The sequence below is a fragment of the Amblyomma mixtum genome, chromosome 5 (assembly GCF_055824585.1).
Source record: "Amblyomma mixtum isolate Tamu chromosome 5, ASM5582458v1, whole genome shotgun sequence".
NCBI lineage: Eukaryota > Metazoa > Arthropoda > Arachnida > Ixodida > Ixodidae > Amblyomma > Amblyomma mixtum.
This window is the reverse complement of record NC_143016.1, coordinates 177,547,990-177,564,736: the sequence shown is the minus strand read 5'-3', so window position 1 is coordinate 177,564,736 and position 16,747 is coordinate 177,547,990. Positions and strand designations below refer to the sequence as shown.

Below are 16,747 nucleotides of genomic sequence, written 5' to 3'. Positions count from 1 at the left end.
CTTCTCCTCGTCCGCCGCTGTCTCAGCCGTAGGGGCTGATGCCTCTTCCATATCCGCCTCGTCCATGAACAAAGCTGAGGCTTCCGGGGTGTTTGCGGACCCGGTGACTTTTTCATAGGTCCGCTCGCACTGGCTGTCCTCGTGGCCGAACCGTCGGCACGCACCGCACCGTGGTATGCGGCAGTCCCGGCGAATGTGGCCCGTGCCGCGGCAGCGAAGGCAGAGCGGAGCCCTCCCTGGCACGACCACGAGAGCCAACTCACCGGCGACGCTCACCTGATGCGGAATGTCGTCGAGATTCACTCCCGGTTTCAATTTCAGGGTGACCAGCCTTGTGGTAGACCCTTTGTTCGCCATACCCTGCACGCGACACCGCTCACGAGCGACGTCAGTCACCTTGCCAAAGCCCGCGAAGGAGAGCTTCACATCATCGTCCGGAACACTGTGCAGATGCCAGTGCACTTTCATGCGCACGTCTTGGTTAGCTGGGTCGATGACGAGACACCGACACTTTTTCACCACCAGCTCGCCAGCACTGACAATTTTTTTCACGGCGTCTTCATCGTTGAAGGTAACCGCCCACACGTGTCTCATCCTGTAGGCTCCGATAGCGATGACTTCCGGCAGGAGCGATAATTCACCAAGAACATCGCGGAAATCTTCCACACAAAATGGGCGGGCCCTGATATCACAGTGCAGAAAAAATGTGTTTGCAAGGAAACGCCCTGAAGGCAAACTCGCTAAAACTACCTGGTATTCAGAACCTGTTGAAGAAAGATCACCAAAAGACCTGTTACCGCAGCCCTGCTGGGCCGCTGAAGCCGCTCCTATGGAGCCCTGCGTCCGTTCACGAGCGTGGCCAGAAGCAGAATCTCCTCGGCCATGACTGCGGATGTGTCCGTATCAGTGCATTCGTTCTCTCTTTTTGTGCGTATTACCTGTATGCGAATAAAAAGGGAGCCTTGCTAGCCAGGACACGCAGCCGACAGGATTCGAACCTGTGCTGGGAGACCCCAATGGATGTAAAATCCATCGCCTTAACCACTCGGCCACGACTGCTTTTTTTAGTACCTTTTTATTGAAACAAGCACGATACATTGCTAAAACAACCAGGCCTGCTTAGGCCGGTCACAAGTTAAAATTTCTTGAATTGCACCAGTTCATGAAGCACACTTAACCATGCAGGTGGGTTCGCCTGCGCTTGGTACACGTTTCGTAAGTGACACACACTCTCCACAAAGTTCTCCCTGACAGATCGGATAACAACATCTCTATTCCGGACAGCCATTCGAGTTTTCTATAAACTATGCAGCCCCAGGACCACAATCATGTCATAGGGGACACCTGTGTCATCTTTGACTACCGGTAAGTAGCAACTGCCAATTGGTGATATGGGTAATTCTTTCTTTAGCGTACGTTGTAAGACATCCCAATTAAAATTGGGTCCCAGCATTCAATGAACACATGTTCTATGGTTTCAGGCTTCTTGCAAAGCAAGCAGTTCGTTGTCCATGGTACAAATATGCCTTTGTGCGAAAGCCACGTCTTAACCGGCAAAGTACTCGTGTGAAGTTTGAAAAAGAATGTTTTTGTGCTTGCCTTAACTGGCATCTTTTTAATACTTTGAAGAATATCTTGCCCTCGGCCTCCAGAGTTTATTGTACGATACATAGGCACAGGCATTATGATGTCTATCAGATCTCGGTACAGTTTTTTTCCTCTTTACAGTGCTGAGGTACACCAGTGAAAACAGAACCTTAAGAAATCGCAGAGTCCACAACTTCCTCCAGGTAACCTCTAGCACCATAAGTTGACAATCTCACAGTAGACACTACAAAGTAGGGCAGAGCACTGCTCAGTCTAACTTGCATCATTTAACGCAAAAAGGGATCGTTCTGATCCCTCACAAACACAAAAAGGGACACAAGCTGGTGGACAAACAAATGCGCGAGACCAAGACCGCCATATTGACTCGGCCACGACGGCGGATGTGTCCGTATCAGTGCATTTGTTCTGTCTTTTTGTGCGTATAACCTGTATGCGAATAAAAAGGGAGCCCTGCCAGCCAGGTCGTGCAGCCGACAGGATTCTAACCTGTACGGGGAGACCCCAATGGATTTCAAGTCCATCGCCTTAACCACTCGGCCACGACTGCTTTTTTTTCTTTATTGCCGGGCTCCGACACGGTACACAAGCACAAAAGGAAATTTACATTGTACCCCTTTCAGGTGGTACTCACACTCAACCGTCTGCTGCAGGCATCGTCATGTTAAAAGTCCTGTAAGGACACCAAGGGCTCTACCCTCGAGAGCCACTCAGGAACGTGAGCAGCCGTTTTTTGTATTTCGACAAACCAGTGCACACTCTCACGGAAGTAAATTCGTGCAGGCCTCGCATCCGGTTCACAGTGGTATCCAGCCATTCGTGAGCGCCAAATAGCGTGGAGGCCCAACAGCAGTATTGCATCATAAGGCACTCCCTCTTCGTTCTGTAGAGGGAGATACCGTATTCCATACGTGTCTAGAGGTAAGTCTTCAGCGTTCTTTGCAAGACGTCCCAGAAGTAGACGCCTTCCCAGCAGTGCAAGAATACATGATCGATTGTCTCTGGCTACTTGCATATCAGACAATCTGAACCCCAAGGTAGAAACATTCCCTTTTTCTCCATAAATTCTTTCACGGCCAGTGTTTCTGTGTGTAATCTGAAAAAGAAGCTTTTGGCTGCTGCTGGTACCTGCATTTTCTTCACCCTCTTCAACACATTACCGCCCTGGCCTCCACGGTATGTGGCCCTGTACAATGGTTCAGGCAGAACAACATCTCGTAAATCCCGATAGAGAGTTTTCTTTTTTACAGTAGAGAGGTACTGCTGCGAAAAACGAGCAGTTAGAAATATAACACTCATAACCACTTCTCTGGTGTAGCCAAAAATACGACCTTGAATGTTATCTGTTCCAACAATCCATTCCGATAATGCATGGCCCAGCCTTACTTGACAGATTGTGCGCAAGAACGGGTCACTCGCGTCTCGAAAGAATAAAAATCTGCTGACGATTTGGCGCAAAAACAGATCGCCCAGCCCTAGTCCCCCGTCTTTTACACTTCTGAACAAATTTGTCCGGCTGCATCGTTCCCAGCTCGAGGCCCAGACAAACACTGCAAAGATGCGGTGCAGTTTCTGCACGTTAACTCGCGAACAGTGCAGTTCCTGCATCACGTACCACAACTTGCTGATGAAGAATAAGTTGCACACTGTAGCTCTGGGAAATGTAGATAACCTAGCCCCTTTCCACTTGTCAGTTTTTGCACGGGTGTCTTCCAGCAGCCGTTTCCAATGCGGTTCGCTATCTCGATAACATTCCAGTGGGACAACTAAATACTTCACTGAGGTCGTCACCCGGGACACATTCGCAAAGTTAACAGGGGTGGTTGGCCACTCACCATGCCAGAAGCCAATACATTTGGCCCAGTTGACTCGACTTCCTGTCGGTTGACTAAATTGCCGAATACAATCAATGGCCTTCCTTATGCTCTCATAATCAGCAGCGAAAACAGCTACGTCATCCGCATACGCCAGCAACTTAATTTCTGTCGCTTGTAACTTAAAACCTTGAATACCGTCAATCTGTATTATGCTCAAACACAGGGATTCTATGTATACACACGCGGCCACGACTGCGGATGTATCCGTATCAGTGCATTTCTTCTGTCTTTTTGTGCGTATAACCTGTATGCGAATAAAAAATGGAGCCCTGCCAGCCAGGACGCGCAGCCGACAGGGCGCGCAGCCGACAGGACGCGCAGCCGACAGGACGCGCAGCCGACAGGATTCGAACCTGCGCGGGGAGACCCCAATGGATTTCAAGTCCATCACCTTAACCACTCGGCCACGACTGCGGATGTGTCCGTATAAGTGCATTTGTTCTGTCCTTTTGTGCGTATAACCTGTATGCGAATAAAAAGGGAGCCCTGCCAGCCAGGACGCGCAGCCGACAGGATTCGAACCTGTGCGGGGAGACCCCAATAGATTTCAAGTCCATCGCCCTAACCACTCGGCCACGACTGCTTTTTTTTTTCTTTATTGCCTCCTTAGACAACAGTTCAAACAATACAGACACGAATAAAACACGCCAGTACAGGCAGACCTGGCGTGGTTAAAACTTTTTAAGGTTCACCAAATCCTCCAGAACAGCCATCCATTGCGGCGGCTCCGCTAGTGCGCGATACACCTCTGCAACGTACGTGACACTCTCAATAAAATTTTCACGGGCAGAACGAACAACGATGTCCAAACGTCGAACCGCCATCCTTGTCTTCCACAAACTGTGGTGGCCCAGGAGCATGAACATGTCATACGGTGTGTCATCATCTGTCTCTGGAGTTAATAACCGAATTCCTGAAGGGGTAATTGGTAGTTCTTTTTTAAGTGTGCGTTGTAAAATGTCCCAGAGAAAGATCGGATCCCAGCATTCAATGAAAACGTGTTCAATGGTTTCCGGTTTTTTGCACAAAAGACAGTTTACTGTCCAGGGCACAAAAATTCCTTTGTCCTCGAGCCATGTCTTTACTGGAAGAGTATTAGTGTGCAGCTTGAAAATGAAAGTTTTAATAGAACCTCTAATTGGCATCTTTTTCACTCTTTTCAAAACATCATCTCCTGGGCCTCCACAGTACAACGTTCTGTACAGTGGGACTGCAACATGACGTCAATTAAAGCTTTGTACAATTTCTTTTTGTTAACCAAAGACAAGTACTGCAAAGAAAACCGAGCTGTTAGTGCGCAATATGACACAACAATTTCGTGCAGATAACCAGTTACACCACGATTCACAGCATCACCAGTGGTAACAATGAAATCAGGTAAAGTTCCAGCCAGTCGAACATGTAACATTGTGCGCAAAAAACCATCACTTTGGTCCCGTAAGAAAAAGAAACCTGACACAATTTGTCTAACAAACAAGTTTCATAAGCCAAGTCCCCCACTGCGAACGAATCGAAAAAGATTTAATCGACTAACCCTCTCCCAACTCGAGCCCTAAATGAATACCGCAAAAACCCTGTGCATTTTGTGCACATTCGCATGTGACATGAAGAGAACTTGTAATACATACCAAATCTTTGCGACAAGAAATGCATTGCACACTGTAGCCCGCGCGAACATTGAGAAACCGCGACCTTGCCATGATGCAGTCTTTTCTTTCAAAGTCTCCATTTCTCCCTTCCAATATTCGTTATTTCCTTTGTAATACTGTAGTGGGACACCCAGGTATTTAGCTGGTGTCGCCGTCCAACCCATATTTGCAAGATAGCCCGGTGTCATGTCCCAGTTGCCGTGCCAGAAGCCAACGCTCTTTTCCCAAATAATCTGGGAGCCCGTCTGTTTGCAAAATTTGTTGGCTACTTGAACCACCTCAAGGACACTACTTCTGTCCTCGCAAAATACAGCGATGTCATCCGCGTAAGCTAACACTTTAACTTCTGTTGACTGCAGTTTGAAGCCATGAATGCTTGCATGGCGCAACAGAGCAACACAGAAGGGTTCAAGGTACAAGGTGAACAACAGTGGGGTGAGTGGGCAGCCTTGCCTCACTGATGATTGGACAGGAACAAGTTCGCTGAGCGTCCTGTTTATTACAATACGCGTTGTACAGTCGCTGCAAGCCATCCTGACACCTTCAATAATCACGCTGCCGATATTGGTATGTTTTAGTACCTCAAACATTATTTCATGCGAGACCTGGTCAAAAGCCTGCGCCAGGTCGAGCTGCAGCATAGCAACTCGACCTGTGAACGCGTCGCAGCACTCTAAAACACTTCTCGCAATATGAGTATTAGTTGTGATCGTGCGGCCCTTGATTCCGCATGTTTGGTGAGGCCCCACAAGACTTTTAATTACTGTTTGTGTTCTCTTCGCCAAAACTTTCATTAAAATTTTATAATCGGTGTTTGTTAATGTAATTGGCCTGTATGACTCAACCGACAACAGCTTCTCTGGGTCTTCTGTTTTTGGTATTAGCACCATGTGACTTGTCCTAAAAGAAGGGACAGTCTATTTTCCTCGTACGCTTCTGCATACACACGCTGTAAAATCACTGACAGTTCGGGCGTAAAAGCCTTGTAAAAGACTACACTTAAGCCATCGGGCCCGGGTGACTTGCCTACAGGTAATTCCTTTATCGCCGTCACAATTTCGTCCGTGCTTATAGCACCTTCTAGGCTCTCTTTAGTTTCATCTTCTAACTTCGGCATGTCAGCAAGAAAATCTTCTTCAAATCCACTTTGCACTTGTTTTGCGCCGCCATAAAGATACCTATAGTGCTCGACGAATGCCCTTGCAATTACCACGCTATCAGAACTGATTTCATTTTGATGAGATATCTGTTTGATTTCCTTCTTCGTAGCGTATCGTTTTTCATCGCCCAGCGCCCGTCTATTTGGGCTTTCCCCCAGCCATAACCTTTCTGCGCGTGCGCGAATCACTATTGCTTTGTATTTTTCCACATCAAGCACTTCCAATACGCTTTTAACTTTGCTTACTTCAATATTGTATGCGCCGGGTTCATCTCCTTCCATCCTTACTAGCCATTCAAGCTGCCGTTTGAGCTCATTTTCCTTTAACGTTTCGTTGTAGCGTCGGATAGTGCCCCTTTCAATCGCCATCATTTTTACTTGGATTTTTAGTTCCTCCCACGCGACCGCGTACTGCGCGGGCTCCCTTGTCAACACATCGTCAATCTTTTCTTTTACGCTATTAACGAAAGTGTCATCTTCGAGCAGTTTAGCATTAAGCTTCCACAATTGCCAATTAAACTTTGATTGCTTTCTTTTCGTCCCTAGCGTAAAGGACACCATACAGTGATCACTAAAGCATACAGGTGTAAGGGAAAAACAGTTACAAAGAGGTATCAAATCCAGTGACAGATACGCTCGGTCTAGTCTCGCATGACTTTTCCCCTGAAAATGTGTGTATTGTCGTTTTCCCGCGTTTGATAAAACCATGCCAACATCTTCAAGGTTATGTTCATTGATTAGCGTGTTCAATAGTTCAGCGCTTTTGTCTCTAACGTAGGGGTAGTTTGCACGATCGTCCACACAACAGACACAGTTGAAATCACCCAGAAAAATAACAGCACTATTACATTTGATGTAGGGTTCAAAGTTTTCGAAAAAAATAATTCGGTCTCGCATATCATTTGGTGCATACACACATATCAGTCGCCATTGCGAACCGGCAAAAAGAAAATTTAAAACAATCAGACGCCCATTTTCACTGACAGTTAGCGACTCCTCAAAAATGCCAGCGCATTTACGTGTTAAGACGGCACAACCACCAGATGTACCTACAGCATGGCAAATAGAAACATTATAATGCGCTGTAAACGCTTCAACCATACGATCTGTCTGCTCCTGGCTCTCAACTTTCGTTTCTTGCACAGCCACAATGTCAAGCTCATTGTCTAGGCAGATGCGGCTGAGCTGGTATTGTCGCCGCCTTGCTGGAAGACCTCGAACATTAATGGTAGCAATCCTTAGTGTTTTCTCCATTCTAGCTATCATTTAAGAGCAGGAACAGACAGATCGTGCAGTGGAGACAGACATGTGACGCGTAGCAGTAGCCAGAAATGCTCTTTGCGAGCAGCATACAGTACAACATGCCCAACACTGTCTCCTCTCTCGTACCTTGGTAGCGTCACGCGAGCACACCGCTGCTTGACCGTCCATTGCTTGGCGTTGTGCTCCTAGGAGCCCTCTGAGGCACAGGTCCCGGCGTCTACGGGGGCGGTTGTGCCGCCGGTCTTTTGTCCGGCGGGATGTTAGGTTTCGGGCGTAGTGACGCCCGGCGTCCCCCCACCGTTTTAGGTGGCGGTTCATCGTTGCTGGGAGAAAGGAGCTCGGCGTCGTTTAACATTTCCTTGCTCGATCTTTTACCAGTTGCTCCGCTTGCCTCGACGCCGTCCATATCGACCACGCACTCCTCAACCTCGGGTGTCTCTTCCGGCTCACCTACGCTTTTGACTGCTTGGTTGCTGGAACCTTCTTTGCAGTGCTCGACATCCTCCTGCTTTTTCTCCGTATTGGCGCTCTCAGGAGGCAGTTCAGGTGCAGCCTTCGGCACGCTGGCGTTACCACCTGAAGCTTCTTCGGCGTCAGCCTCGTCCATGAGGAGTTCGGAAACATCCTCTTTCCCTCTCAGTCCAGTGACACTGGCGTACGTTCTGACACACTCGGACTCACCATGCCCGTAGCGCCGGCAAAGCGCACTCGACCGTAACATGCAGACCGATGCTATTTTTCTAGATTTTGCGAAAGCCTTTGACAAGGTCCCTCACCGCCGACTATTACTAAAACTTTCGCAGCTCAACCTACACGCTAATATTTTAAAATGGATTGAAGAATTTCTAACTAATCGTTCGCAGTCTGTCTATGTTAACGGCCACCTGTCTAAGTCCGTCCCAGTAACATCCGGTGTCCCACAAGGATCTGTCCTTGGTCCCCTTTTATTCTTAATATATATTAACGACTTGCCCATGCATGTTTCCAGCACCATTAGAATGTTCGCCGATGATTGTGTCATTTACCGTACCATTAACAATCGCGATGATCAACACACCCTTCAGGCAGATCTTAACAGTGTATTAAATTGGTGCAATAATTGGTTGATGTCCCTTAATCCTACTAAATGCAAACTCATGTCTTTTTCTCGTCGTCGCAACCCTTATCGTTTTTATTACTCTGTTTCTGATACACCGATTGAGCTAACAGAATCGTATAAATATCTGGGAATCACTGTCTCTCCTGATCTCTCATGGCGCGCTCATATCAGTAACATCATTTCAGCATCAAATAAAACACTAGGTTTCCTGAAGCGTCACCTCCGTCTTGCCCCACCTGAGGTAAAGCTGCTCGCGTACAAATCATTGGTAAGACCAAAATTAGAATATGCATCTGCCATCTGGAACCCACATCAAGTATATCTAATCACTGCATTGGAATCTGTTCAAAATCGTGCCGTCCGGTTCATTCATTCCTCATACTCGTACGACACCAGTGTTTCAACTTTGAAAGTGAAATCCGGATTGCCACTCCTTTCATTTCGTCGCCGCATCGCTAGCCTCGCTCTTTTTCACAAGTTTTTTTACTCTTCCCTGAATCAAGCACCGTACATCACAGCCGCAGCACGCATATCTCACCGCACCAGTCATCCACTGCAAGTTGCACGCCCATCGTCGCACACTACTACTTTTTCTGCATCGCTCTTTTCGCGAACAGCTTCAGACTGGAACGGCCTTCCCTATGACATCGTCGTCATCGCTTCGCCATCTGTTTTTCAAGCGCGTGTAACAAATCATCTTCAATGTTAATCATTGCTGTTTTTCAAGTGTATTCCCACCCCTTATGTAACACCCCCTGAAAAGGGGGCCTTTAAGGAATAAAACTGAACTGAACTGAACGTGGTACACGACATTCTCGCCGTACATGGCCTGTGTTGCGGCACCGAAGGCACAGCGGAGCCCTCCCCGGGACAACAACTAGTGCCTGCTCCCCAGCAATGCGCACCCGATGGGGCAAATCGTCGACCGACAGGTCCGTTTTGAGCCTAAGAGTCACCAGTCGCGTCGACGACCCTTTGTCCTGTACCCCTTGAACTCGCCACCGTTCCCTTGCAACTTCAGTGACCTTTCCATATGATGAAAAGGCATGGCGTATGTCTTCATCTGAACCGTTATGCAGCGTCCAGTGTAGCTTCAGGTGAATGTCTTGATTGGTGGGGTCGATGACCACACAGCGCCGCTCTTTCACTTTTATGTCGCCCTCGCTGAGTATCTTCTTCACACCGTCGCCGCTTTTGAATGTCACTGCCCACACATGGCTCTTTGATACGCCCCCAGGGCGACTACCTCGGACAGCAGCGATAAGCCAGCCAGCGCATCTCGGAAATGGTCCACACGATACGGTCGATACCGCACATCTGCATGCAAAAAAACGGTATTTAAAACAACACGACCTGTTGGTAGCTGAGGAAGAATGACTTGATATTCCTTGTCGTCGTTGGCAACACCCCTAGTACCGCGGCCCGGCTGGGCCGCTGAAACCGCTCCTGAGGAGCCTGACATTCCGTGACCGTCCTGCTCGAAAGCCGGAAAAGGAATCCACTCGGCCGCGACAGTGGATGTGTCCGTATCAGTGCATTTGTTCTCTCTTTTTGTGCGTATAACCTGTATGCGAATAAAAAGGGAGCCCTGCCAGCCAGGACGCGCAGCCGACAGGATTCGAACCTGTACAGGGAGACCCCAATGGATTTGAAGTCCATCGCCTTAAGCACTCGGCCGCGACTGCGGAAATGTCCCGATCACTGCATTTGTTTTGTCTTTTTGTGCGTATAACCTGTATGCGAATAAAAAGGGAGCCCTGCTAGCCAGGACACGCAGCCGGCAGGATTCAAACCTGTGCGGGGAGACCCCAATGGATTTCAAGTCCATTGCCTTAAGCACTCGGCCACGACTTTTTTTTTCTTTATTGCCTGGCTTTTGCATAGAAAATTGGAAAAAACAAACAATCAACAAAACACAATAAACGCTATGTACATATAACTAGTAGTCAGCCAGCATGAACCTGGCGTCGTCAAATTAAAATTCAGGCAAAGTACAGAGCGGCTCTAGTCTTGAGAGCCACTCCGGAGGCTCCGCAGCGGCTTTCTGAATGGCCAGAAACATGTGGATATTTTAGCGAAAGTAGATCCTGGCAGGTCTTGCGTCTCTATCACAATGACGACCTGCCATTCTGGAGCGCCATATACAGTGGTGGCCTGTCAGCATTATTATATCAAAAGGCACCCCATCCTCATTTTCTATAGATAAGTACCGGATGCCATACGGGTCTAGTCGAAATTCTTTCTTTAGGGTTCGCTGCAAAACATCCCAAAAATAACCCCCTTTCCAACAGTGTAGAAATACATGGTCTATTGTTTCAGGCTTTCTGCAAATTAAACAGTGAGAACCCCAGGGTAAAAATAATTCCTTTCCTTCTAAACATTTTTTAACCGGTAAGGTTCCGGTGTGCAGCTTAGAAAAGAAGGTTTTTGTTCCTGACGGGACCTGCATTTTTTTAACTCTCTTTAAAACATGGACAGAAAGTCATTCGAAAACCGCGCGGAAAGAAACCTTACACTGTCAACGATTTCCCGGTAAAAAGCGCTAACCCTACTGCAAACCTCAGCAGTTCCGACAACGTACTCCGGCAGAAGACGCCGCAGCCTAACTTGGCATACGGTACGCAAAAACGGGTCTCTTGTGTCCCGAAAAAACAAAAAAACGATTGACCAGCTGTCGCAAAAACAAATGGCCGAGTCCCAGCCCGCCGTCTTGTACCCGTCGGAACAGGTTGGTCCGGCTGCAGCGCTCCCATTCAGACGACCAGATGAAGACGGCGAAAATTCGGTGTAGGTGTTGAATACTTAACCGTGAACAGGGCAACACCTGCATTACGTAGCAGAGCCTGCTGATAAAAAAACAAGTTGGAAACAGTGGCTCTGGCGAAAATCGACAAGGTCGTTCCTTTCCACTTAACCGCTCTCTCTCGTATCTCTTTGACCTGTCCTGCCCAATACTGTTCGCTGTCACGGTAAGCATCGAGCGGAACGCCTAAGTATTTATCGGGTGTCGTCGTCCAAGGCACGCTGGCAAACCGTTCAGGCGCAGATGCCCACCTTCCATGCCAAAGCCCGAGGCACTTCGACGAGTTAACCCCGCTGCCTGTAGCTTGGCTGAAATCGCGTACACATTGAACTGCCTTGCTTATGCCTCCCTTTGTCGAGGGAGGCATAAGCAAGGCAGCAGTGTCATCACAGCACAGCACAGCAGTGTCATCAGCGTACGCCAAGAGCTTTACTTCGACTGCCTGTAAACTAAATCCATTAATACTCCTGCTTTTCAGTATCTTGAAACAAAGGGTTTCCACATAAATACAAAATAAAAGGGGGCTGAGGGGACAGCCCTGGCGCACCGAACGCTGCACGCTAATGGGGGCCCCCAAACTCTTGTTAACGATCAATCTCGTCGTGCAGTTCCGGTATGCCATGGCCACCCCCTCGCGGATAACAGAACCTACATTAACGTGGCCTAATACTGCAAACAAAAGTTCGTGGGCGACGCAGTCAAATGCCTTTTCTAAATCGATCTGGAGAATTGCCACCTGGCCATTTGTGTCATCACAGCATTCTAAGACACTGCGCGCAACGTGAATATTTGTAAAGGTAGACCGCCCTTTAATCCCGCAGGTCTGATGCGGACCAACTAAGTAATGAATCACGGTCTTCAACCTTCGCGCCAGAACCTTCATGTAAATTTTGTACTCGACATTAGTGAGTGCTATCGGTCGGTATGCTGTTACCAATCGTAATCTGTCTATGTCGTCCGTTTTGGGAATCAGCACAGTATGGGACGAACCATAGGACGGAAGCAGTGCTTTTATTTTAAAGGCTTCATTAAAGATTACCTTGAAGACTGGGGAAATTACATGTTTAAATTCTTTGTAGAATGCCTCGCTGTACCCGTCGGGTCCAGGCGACTTACCTGGGTTGAAACTGTCTATTGCTTGCTCAACTTCCCCTTAAGTTATCTCCTGCTCTAATCTTTCTTTAGTTTCGTCGTCCAGACACGGCATCTCGGCTAGAAACGCCTCCTTAAATGTGATAGCTTCTACCGGATGCGATGCGAAGAGCGCCTGGTAACGCTCGAAAAAAGCTGCTTTGATGTGGTCGATGTCCGTTTTTAAAACACCTCCCCATTCTATTTCGTTAATGTGATTTCTTTCGGCACGGGCATTTTCTAAACCAAGTGCTCGCTTCGTTGGCGCTTCGCCTGCAGCCAAGTCTTCTGCCCTTGCCCTCACCAGCGCTCCCCGATAACGTTCTTCTTCGATAAGCTGTAGCTTTTGATTGGTTTTCCTTATGTCTTCTATCCATTTACCAGGCGCTCGGCATTCCTGTTTTATCATCTTCTGAAGCAGTGCCTTTAGCTCCATTTCCTGTTTTTTTTTTCCTCTTGACGAATACAGGTGGCTCTTTCTATGGCTTTTAATTTTGAACTTTCTTTAGAGAGCTCCCACTGCTGCCAAATTCTCATGTTGCTACTTGGTTCTATTTCTGCTATTTCTTCCCTTGCAGCTCGGTTATAAAATTCGTCCTGAAGTAGCTTGTCGTTTCACTTCCACATTTCCCACGAAAAACCATTCCCCTTCTTAACAATTCCTATGCAGCACTGAAATAAACAGTGGTCAGAAAATGAAACCGGCACTACTCCATAACTATTGCATTTAGGTACAGTATCCGCGGATGCATAAATGCGGTCTAGCCGTGCGTGATTTCAGCCCTCGAATCGTGTGTACTTTACAGCACGCGCTCCTTCAAGATACTCAGCCACGTCCTCGAGGTTGCAGTTAACAATCATTCGTAACAACACTTGAGTGCTCTTATCTCGGAAACTTCGGACGCTTGTCTTGTCGCGCGCACTAAGGACACAGTTGTAATCGCCCATAACAATGAGCTGTCTGTCCGTGCGAAGCCACTCTTCGACACTTTCAAAAAACGTGGCTCGGCCATCTACCGCATTAGGTGCGTACAGGCAAACAATGCGCCAGTCAGTGTTGCACAGCGACAAATCTATCGACACGTATCGACCCGACAAGCACGAATGATGACCGTGTACCACTAACCCCGGCAACTTTTTAACAAACAGAATACAACCAGCCGATGTGCCCACCGCATGGCTAACAACAGCAAAATATCTAGACGTGAAACGTCGCACCATGCTACCGGTCTCTTCCTCACCGTCGACTTTGGTCTCCTGCACTGCCACTATATCAATATCCTGCTCCGTTATAAGTCGGTGCAGCTGGCTTTGTTTTCTTTTACCTAGCACGCCGCTGACGTTTCGGGTGGCAACTTTAAACGGAGTTGCAGAAGCCATTTTAACTTAAGGAGAAGAGACCAAAAGCATGGTGCTTACCTCCCGCGCCCAGCGTCTCGCTAGACGATGCCGTCGCCGCCGGTGTCATCCGGCGCGGCCACGTGCTCCTGGTCAGGAGGCGCCTTGTCGCCGCCACGCTTCTCAGCCGGAACCTTCGGACGCGGTCGCAGACAGGGCCGTCGTGCTTGCGGCGTGTTTGCCGGCGGTTCCTCCACGCTGGGCTCTGCTGCCTTCTCCCCGTCGGCCTTGGTCTCGGCGTGCGGACGCTTAGCAGGGGTAGTCACGCCGGTGCTCATGCGGGCGTCGGCCTTCTCGTCGTGGTTCTCGCTGGCCGCCTTTGTTTCCGCGTACACGTGCTCTGGCGGGCTCGCTCCAACTTTGGTCGTCTCCACAGGCGTCGAAGATGGGTCAGTAGTTGGCGACCCGCTCTCCTGTGCGCCAGCCGCGTCTGTGTTGCTGCTCGAAACAGCAGGCTCAACCACCGCCGTTTTGCCCGTGTCGTCGATGCCGCTCGCTGGTTCCTCCGCTTCGACGACGTCCATGAGCTCTGCGGAGTCGCTCGCCGCTACACGCCCGGTACCCGACGCGTAGGTGCGCAGGCAGTCAGCCTCGGAGTGTCCATAGCGTCGGCACTTCGAGCACCTGGGCACCTTGCAATCACGGCGCACGTGCCCCGTGCCGCCGCAGCGCAGGCACTGCATCGGCCGCCCGGGCACCACCACGAGAGCCAACTCGCCAGCGACACGAACCTGGTGGGGTAGATCGTCCACCTTCATGCCAGGCTTCATGTTTAGCAGCGCGGTCCTCGTGGTGGACCCCTTTCTCTTTCATGCCGGCGACGCGCCAACGTTCCCGGGTGACCTGGATAACGTTGCCGAACGCCGCGAGTGCGGTCCGGATAACCTCATCGGTGACGCCGTGTAGCACCCAGTGCAGGGGCAGCTTCACCTGGTGGTCTTCTGGGTCGAAGTCGATGCAGCGGCGTCCCTTAACTTCGAGCTCCTTCATGGCGCCCGGTTTCTTTGCGGCATCAGCGCTGCTGAAGGTTACCGCCCACACGTGGTTAATCTGGTACGCCCCCAACGCCACGACGTCGGGGAGCGCACCAACGCTGGAGAGGGCGTCTCTGAAGTCTTCGACCCTATAGGGTCTCGCACGCACGTCACCGTGCAGAAAAACCGTGTTGAAAACAACATGTCCAGTGGGCAGGGTAGCCAGAACGATCTCGTAGTCTTTATCTGCGTCGCTGGCAAACCTGTTTCCGCGGCCGGCAACGGCCGCTATCGCCGCTCCGTGGGGCCCATGATTCTGCGACCGTCCGCTATCGCGTCTGGAAGTAAAATGACCACTCGGCCACTACTGCGCATGTGTTCATATCAGCGCATTTGTTCGCTCTTTTTGTGCGTATAACCTGTATGCGAATAAAAAGGGAGCCCTGCCAGCCAGGACCCACAGCCGACAGGATTCGAACCCGTGCGGGGAGACCCCAATGGATTTCAAGTCCATCGCCTTAACCACTCGGCCACTACTGCTTTTTTTTTTTTTTTCTTTATTGCCGATTTTGACGTACAAATCAAGAGGTTACAAGAAATAAAACATGGCGGCCACACTTCGGCCGACACGACTTTAAAATTTTTTGAGCGACATTAATCCATCTAGTACAGTTATCCATTGTGGTGGATCAGGCAGTGCGTTGTACACATTTCTTAAGCGCACAACGCTCTCAATGAAATGTTCGCGAACCGGGCGAACAACCAAGTCCGCGTGTTCAAACTGCATTCGTGTTTTCCACACCGCGTGGAGGCCCAGGACCATAATGAGGTCATAAGGTATTTCCTCTGAGGGATTCACAGGCAAGAAACGTATGCCGTACGGATCGAGGGGTAACTGTTTTTTTAAAGTTCTTTGGAGTACATCCCAATGAAAGATCGGGTCCCAGCAGTCTAGAAATACGTGTTCTATTGTTTCGGGTTTCTTGCATAAAAAGCAGTCAGTGTTCCGGGGAATGAAGAGTCCTTTATCGTGAAGCCAGGTCTTAACTGGGAGGGTGTTTGTATGTAACTTGAAAAAGAACGATTTGGCGGAGGGTAGTATAGGCATTTTCTTCACTCTTTTTAGGACGTCCTGTCCTGGGCCACCGCGATGTGGAGAACGGTACAAAGGTACAGGGAGCATGACATCTACAAGGTCTCTGTAGAGTTTTTTCTTTGTAACGGTTGACAGGTACTGCTGGGAAAAACGTACATTCAACAGCCTATACGATAAAACAACTTCATGCAGGTATCCAGTCACCCTTCCGCACATATTTTGCACAGACGAGACTACGAATCCAGGCAGAAGTCTATACAGTCTTACTTGTATAACTGTGCGCAGGAAGATATCATTCTGATCCCGTAAAAAAACAAAGCGTGCCACAATTTGTCGCAGAAACAAGTGAGCCAGGCCAAGACCTCCTTTCTTTACAGGCAAAAACAAATTCGTTCGACTGGACCGCTCCCAAGTCGAGGCCCAAATAAAAATAGCAAAAACCCGGTGCATTTTTTGAATGCTCATCCTCGCCGCACACAACACATTCATGACGTACCAGATTTTTGATATCAAAAAAAGGTTGCAGACAGTGGCTCTAGAAAACATCGACAGTTGCTTGCCTTGCCACCCGTTCGCCTTTTCTTTAGCCATCAAGGCTTGATCCCTCCAGTACGGTTCAGGGTCGCGATAATTTCCGAGAGGCACACCAAGGTACTGCGTTGGCACCATTGACCAGGTGAGCCGACAAAAGGC

At 49.1% G+C, this 16,747-nt stretch overlaps 4 non-coding genes across 4 annotated transcripts; all 4 read right to left on the bottom strand.

Moving 5' to 3' along the window:
* Nucleotides 1-2,073: 2,073 nt before the first annotated feature.
* TRNAS-UGA (transfer RNA serine (anticodon UGA)) lies at nucleotides 2,074-2,155 on the bottom strand. The gene has a single exon. It is a non-coding gene; the product is annotated as a tRNA-Ser (tRNA).
* Nucleotides 2,156-3,814: 1,659 nt separating this feature from the next.
* On the bottom strand, nucleotides 3,815-3,896 carry TRNAS-UGA (transfer RNA serine (anticodon UGA)). Its single transcript has one exon. It is a non-coding gene; the product is annotated as a tRNA-Ser (tRNA).
* Nucleotides 3,897-3,983: 87 nt separating this feature from the next.
* On the bottom strand, nucleotides 3,984-4,065 carry TRNAS-UGA (transfer RNA serine (anticodon UGA)). Its single transcript has one exon. It is a non-coding gene; the product is annotated as a tRNA-Ser (tRNA).
* An 11,351-nt stretch (nucleotides 4,066-15,416) lies between these two features.
* Nucleotides 15,417-15,498, bottom strand: TRNAS-UGA (transfer RNA serine (anticodon UGA)). The gene has a single exon. It is a non-coding gene; the product is annotated as a tRNA-Ser (tRNA).
* Between the last annotated feature and the right edge of the window lie 1,249 nt (nucleotides 15,499-16,747).